Source organism: Bos javanicus, chromosome 3 (assembly GCF_032452875.1).
Source record: "Bos javanicus breed banteng chromosome 3, ARS-OSU_banteng_1.0, whole genome shotgun sequence".
Taxonomy (NCBI): domain Eukaryota; kingdom Metazoa; phylum Chordata; class Mammalia; order Artiodactyla; family Bovidae; genus Bos; species Bos javanicus.
In genome coordinates this window covers 12,460,880-12,467,624 of record NC_083870.1, presented here as the reverse complement: position 1 = coordinate 12,467,624, position 6,745 = coordinate 12,460,880, and the positions used below count along the sequence as shown (strand labels likewise).

Here is a 6,745-nt window from a genome sequence, read left to right as displayed (position 1 = left end):
CAACAACGGCCTGGGGGCCCAGCGCAGTAACGTGGCGGTACTCCACGTGGCAGGTAGGACAAGTCCAAAGCCTCCTTCCAGAACACTGATTGCCGTTATGCCAAAGGGTGGCTTGTGTGTCCTTTCCATGGGTTTTCCTCTCCCTCGAGGAATCGGAGTTCGACAAAAGAAGCTGTCAGCTCTCCCTGTCTCTCCTTCTCGCTGGTCTGAACAGCAGCATCGCTGGCCTTCCGATTTCCCTTTCACTTACATCATCAGATAGGTATGAAATAGATGCTGCACTAGGATCAAGTCAGCCCTGGGAGTGGGGTAAGTGAAGCATGGAGAGAGGAGACAAAGATGATTGCATATTCAGAGCTCTCGGCGAGCAAGGAGCTACAACCAAACCTTGTCAATACTTAAGGAAACAGTGAAATCCCCATGAACAAACCAGATTCTACTGGGCTGCCGTCTATGGGGTCGCACAGAGTCGGACACGACTGAAGCGACTTAGCAGCAGCAGCAGCAGGATTCAAAACTTTACTAGGATTATCTCATTTAATGTCCATTGACAACTCTCATTTTACAAATGAGGAAATGATATTTGGAATAAGTAACTTACCCACCGTCACACAGAGAGTAGGTGCAAAGATGAAACTTTAGGCAAGAATTACAGAATTGAAAAACTGCTCCTTGCCACTATTTAAAAATGATGGCTGTATATATAATATTTTTCCCTTTAATTTATTATTGTGGAGAAGTGCCTTAATAAGTTTCTTAATATGAAATAATCATTGAATTCCTGCTATAAACCCTTCTCAGTCATTATATTTATTTCAAATGTTGCATCTTTATTTATGAGTTTTCTTTTTTGCACTAATTTTGGTTTCAGGGATAGGTTTGCCACATAAGAATGTTTTCAGATGTTTTCCATATTTCCTATGCTCTGCAGCAGTTTGAAACAGTATTGGAATTATCTATTTGCAAAGTCTTTGGAACTAGCCCAAACAACATTCTGAGCTTCTTAAATCCTTTTTATTAGTCTTCAAATTTTCTATTCCTTGTTAAAATAATCTGGACGATTATACCTAAATTTATCACAGAATGTTGTCTATAGTATTCTCATCTAATTTTGAAACAGCCTTTATATATTCATTTATGCTCTCTTCTCATTTCTAGTTTGTGTGATCTCTTTTTCTTAATCATATTTGCCATATGCTTGTCGATTTTATTGCTCTTTTTAAAGAACCAGGCTTAGTTTTTTTATTCAAATATATTTGAGTTTTGGTTTTCTGATTCATTTGTTTCTCCTTTATCTTCAATATATCTTTCTTTCTTTTCCGTTTATTTTATGTGGTTCTTTAATTTCTTAAGCAAATGCTTATTCATTTTTCATCTTTATTTCCTAATAAGTGAATTTAAAACTATATAGTTTCTTGTAAGTACCACTTTCATCTCATCCTACAGATTTTGATGTATAATATTTTCATTTAATTTCCAAAGTATGTAAAATTTGTGTTTCACTTAATTTTATAGCCTGAAACTTAATAATTTCTTATGAATATATTTTTATCCTCTTTTATTAGTTTCTTTTTTTAATTTGTATTGGAGTATAATTGATATGCAATGTCATGTTAGTTTCAGGTATAAGGCAAAGTGAACCACTTGTGCATGCATGCGTGCTAAGTCATTTCAGTTGTGTCCTACTCTTTGCCACCCTATGGACTGTAGCTCACCAGGCTCCTCTGTCCATGGGGATTCTCCAGGCAAGAATACCAGAATGGGTTCCTATTACCTCCTCCAGGGCATCTTCCTGACCGAGGGATCAAACCTGCGTCCCTTGCATCTCCTGCATTGGCAGGCAGGTTCTTTACCACTTTGCCACCTGGGAAGCCCCAACCAGTTATACATGTACATGTATCCACTGTTTTTTAGATTATTTTCACATATAGGTTATTACAAAGTATTGAGTCAAATTCCTTGTGCTAAACAGTAGATCTTATTAGTTATCTATTTTATATATAATAGTGTGTATATGTCAATCCCAATCTTCTAATTTATCCCTCCCTCACTTACCCCATGGTAACCATAAACTTATTTTCTACATCTGTAACTCTCTTTCTGTTTTGTAGATAAGTTCATTTATACACTTTTTAAGATTCTTATAAATTTCTTTTCTGAAAACTTTTTTTTATCTCTGTATTAAATTTTATCAAAGAATATGGCCTGTATCACTTGGGGATTTACTAATAATGTCTTTTGAAATAACATGCAGTTAACATTTTTTCTAAATGCTATAAATGGAATTTGAAAAGAATGTGAATTTTCTATTTAGGATACGCAAAGTTCAGTTTTTATTTTTCTATTAAATTAAGCAAGTTGTTTGATGTATTCAGTTTCTATAGAGTCTTACATATGTTTGCTCTTTTCAAGCCATTAATTTTTGAGAATCATATTCACATTATTACTTATAATTCTTAGAAACTTAGCTTTTTATAGGGGCTTTGTCATGAACTTGGTAATTGACTGTGTAAAATGGGGCATTTTTGTTTCAAATGACAGGAATCCCATACAAACAGGCTTGGGCCAGAAAAAAATAGTAAAGTTGGTGGAAGGGGTCAGGAATGGACATGGCTTAATGTGTGTCTAGCAAAGGGTTCTGTCTCTGCCTCCCCTCTTTCCTCTGCATTTCTCCACTAACTTCTCAGACAGGCAGAGCTGACCACTGACATCTTCAGTCTTATATCCCTCCTTTCTGCTACATATCCCAAATAAAAGAGTTTCTTTTTAATTATTTTAAAAAATTTTTAATTAAAAAAAGAAATTTGGCTGAGTCACGTGATGTGCAGGATCTTAGTTACCTGACCAGAGATTGAACCCACATCCCCGGCAGTGGAAGCACAGAGTCTTAACCACTGTACTGTAAGGGAAGTCCCTAAATTTTTTTTAATTGAAGTATAGTTGATTTACAAGGTCATTTTAGTTTCAGGCATACAACACAGTGATTCTGTTTATATTCCTTTTAAGATTCTTTTCCCTTACACGTTATTACAAAATATTGAGTAGAGTTCTCTGTGCTTTACTGTAGGCCCTTGTTGGTTATCTATTTCATGTATAGCAGTGTGAATATGTTAATTCCCACCCCCTAATTCATGCCTCCACCACTTTCCCATTTGGTAACCATAAGTTTGTTTACTATGTCTGTGATTCTATTTCTGTTTTGTAGATAAGTTCATTTGTAGCTTTTTTTTTTTGAAATTCCATGTATAAGTGACACTATATGATATCTGTCTTTCTTAGTATGATAATCTCTAAGTCCATCCATGTTGCTACAAATGACATTATTCCAACCTTTGTTATGGCTGAGTGATATTCCATTGTATGTATGTAACCACATCTTCTTTATCCATTCATCTGTCAATGGACATTTAGGTTGCTTCCATGTCTTGGCTTTTGTAAATAATGCTGCAGTGAACATTGGTGTTCATGTACCTGAGAAAAGAGTCTCTTTAATCATTACTCCAGTTTAGACACAGACTAGACACGGGGCAGGGGCAGGTAAGAAGGAGAAGGTGGGACGAATGGAGAGAGTAGCATGGAAACATATACACTAATGTATGTGAAATAAATGGCTGATGGGAATTTGCTATATGACTCAGGGAACACAAACCGGGGTTCTGTGACAACCTAGAGGGGTGGGACAGGGTGAGAGGTAGGAGGCAGACTTAAGAGGGAGGGGACATTTGTATACCTACAGTTGATCCATATTGATGTATAGCAGAAACCAACACAATATTGTAATTATCCTTCAATTTAAATAAATAAATTAAAAACAATTACTCCAGTTTAAGAAGCAAAAAATAAAACAACAACAACAACAAAAAAAACAAATAAATAGAGATTAACCAGTGCATGTGATGTCTTCATCCTTTTCCTCTACAGATATTATGGGCCTGTGACTGGTGAAGTCAGCAACCGAGTGGAGCAAAAGAAAACTGAGTAACTCAATTGACCTATTCTAGGCCTTTCTTTATTCCAAGTCTCAATGTCCATTTTTAGGAAAGACCTGATTCTGGACTCCTCTTTTTCTAAGATCTTTTTGAGCTCATAAAAATCAAGCCATAAGTTTCTATCTGCCTGTATTCCCTTGTTTTCAGAAAGAAAGGCCTTTTCCCAGATGACTTTGAGTGGGGGCCTTAGGTGGGGTGGGATGTTTTAGGAGATGGTAATGGCATGGGATAGAGCAAAGCTTGGTGATTCCTGATTTACCAAGTCCTCTGCCTCATACCACATACCACCACCACTATCAAACAACCTCTCTTAACACTGGAAGCTGCCCTAAGAGGACATTTCTGAGTGTGCTCTGACGCCTTCTGTTCGCAGAATTTCCACCTAAAATACGCTTAATGAATGGTCCCCACCATTGTGAAGGGCGAGTGGAGGTGGAAAAGGAAGGTCGCTGGGGCACTGTGTGTGATGACGGCTGGGACATGAAGGATGTGGCTGTGGTGTGCCGGGAGCTGGGCTGTGGAGCAGCAAAGCACACACCTGCAGGCATGTTGTATCTGCCAGTGGCAGAAGAGGACCAGCCTATATTTATTCAGGTAGCCCTGTGCAATGGGACAGAAGAAGCACTGGCTGAATGTGAGCAGGTTGAGACCTTTGACTGTGGGCACGATGAAGATGCAGGCGCAGTGTGTGAAGGTAGGTGATGGCGGGGCGTGGTGAATGGGAACCGTCTTACTCTACTTCAAGGCCCTTCTCTATGCTGCCTCCAGCTCATCTTGCTAGTCACTGTTGCTCCTGCTGCCTTCAGAACCACTCACTCATTCTACATTAGCATGTGGTCAGGAGAACACCATTAGTTCATATTAGGCAGTCAAGAATTATAAAGGACTCTCCTATACATTCTGTTAGTAGCCTGTATCTGCCACTTTGAAAGACAAGATATTGGCATTTTCATGGCCATGAGTTTGGCTATAATGCCAGGAGAATAATTATGAAACCATAAAATTACAGTTTGAGTGATTTTAATCGAGGTCACACTGCTTATATTGTTCTAAGCAATATAGATTGATTAGAGCTGATGGGATTAGATTGTTCTGTGTTCTAATCTAATCCCATCAGCTCTACTGTACTCTCTCCCTGAAATGCCTCTACTCATCAAAACAAATCCCCAAATAAGAGGAGTGCTTGGTAGGGAAGATGCAAGTGCTTTTTCCTTCCCTGGATTCTAATGAGACAGGGAGTGGGGAATGCGAGGCATGTCAGAAAGACTCTGGGTCTTCAAGGAAACCAGGCCACAAATTGATGGTAGAAGTAAAATAAAGTCCACTGCATTTCCCAAAGATTCTGTCGAGCCTGTGACTAGAGCAGAAGCCAGTGGGACTGCTACCTCAGGCCCAGCCCCAGATCGTGTCTCTGGTGGAGCACCCCAACTTCTGGGGCATCCTTCCAGAGGTGGTGAGAAGAAGCTTTTAGAACTATTGAGCCAATGTCCAGTTTTAGGAATATCTAAAGGCCTGTGGCTCATTCAGGGAAATGGAATCAGCTTTGGAAACTGTAAAGGATCCAGGATTTGGTGTCAACTAATACAGAGCTTGAGTCCTGCCTCCCGCACTTATCAGCCCTATAAGCATCAAACTTCTCTGAAGCTCATGGTCTCTGTCAGGAAAATGGAATAATACCTGGTCCAGTTACAGAGCTGGGAAGAGATCAAACACTCAGCATTCATAAAGATCTGTGGTGAAGAGCAAAATCTGGGAAGAAGTCTCCAGGGCCTTCTACCACTTGCTGATTTTGGATGGTCTCCATGAAAGGAGAGGTCTGAAACTGAGTTGGCCCTCCTCCATATCCTGGACCTCACCTCTCCAGGAAGACCCCATGAGTTTGTCCGGGGCCTTTTTGTCCAGAGCCCTTTTTGGCTCTTCTTCTCCTTACCACCTATTCCCTTTTCTCTACAGCATTCAAGCCTAGTTCTTTTTGAAGATATGGAGAGTGGAGGCCCGCAGACCTCAAAATCTCTACTTTTTTTACCTCCCAGCCCTGGGTGACCCAGTGGCTCTGGACAGACCTTAATGCTTTACTTGTGGTTTGCTTGACCCCTCAGCAGGATTCTAAATTGTTCTTCTGAGCCAAAGCATCAACTGTGCCTACATCTGGGGCAAAACCCAGCTCCCAAGAAGTCAAGCTCAGAGAATGTCTCCCTCTATACTGACACCTTGGCCTGGTCCTGGCTTTTCCAGTCTCTTCCAGAACTGCCTGGGGATCCCAATACTGTCTCCTTAAGCAGATATAGCAGCTCCTGGGATGAAACAAGCAAGGAACTGATTGAAGTGGGCCCTACATCTGCTACAAAATATGTGCATGTAAAACAGACAAAAGAAAATGTGGGTATTTGATTTTGTTTCCAAGTGACTTGGGAAGAAAGTAGCTCTAATTTCTTTTTTAAATATTTTTTAATTAAAAAAAAAACCATTATAAAAAGAATAGTATACAAAAAAGAAAAATCAGCCAACATTTTAACACTCAGAAGTAACTCCTGTTAATATTCTAATATTCTGATAATTCTAAAATGTTTTATAAATATATATGAATGAATATGTATATTTTAGTTTATTTTACTGCAAGCTACATATTATTTTATACTATTCACTAAATTTAAAAATGCAATAGTAACATTCCATTAACACTAATTTCCTGTGTGTGTGTTTTTACAACAACTATACATGTGTTTGTGTGTGTGTGTGTGTGTGTGTTCACAAAA

General features: G+C 39.0%; 1 long non-coding RNA gene across 2 annotated transcripts; it reads left to right on the top strand.

Annotated features, from left to right (window-relative positions):
* The first annotated feature begins 14 nt into the window (after positions 1 to 14).
* Positions 15 to 6,518, top strand: LOC133238937 (uncharacterized). 2 transcript variants are annotated; one of them, XR_009733686.1, is made up of 3 exons: positions 15 to 262; positions 4,363 to 4,683; positions 5,943 to 6,518. It is a non-coding gene; the product is annotated as an uncharacterized LOC133238937 (long non-coding RNA). The 2 variants fall into 2 exon arrangements; XR_009733685.1 differs by having other exon boundaries at positions 15 to 309.
* Positions 6,519 to 6,745: the final 227 nt, after the last annotated feature.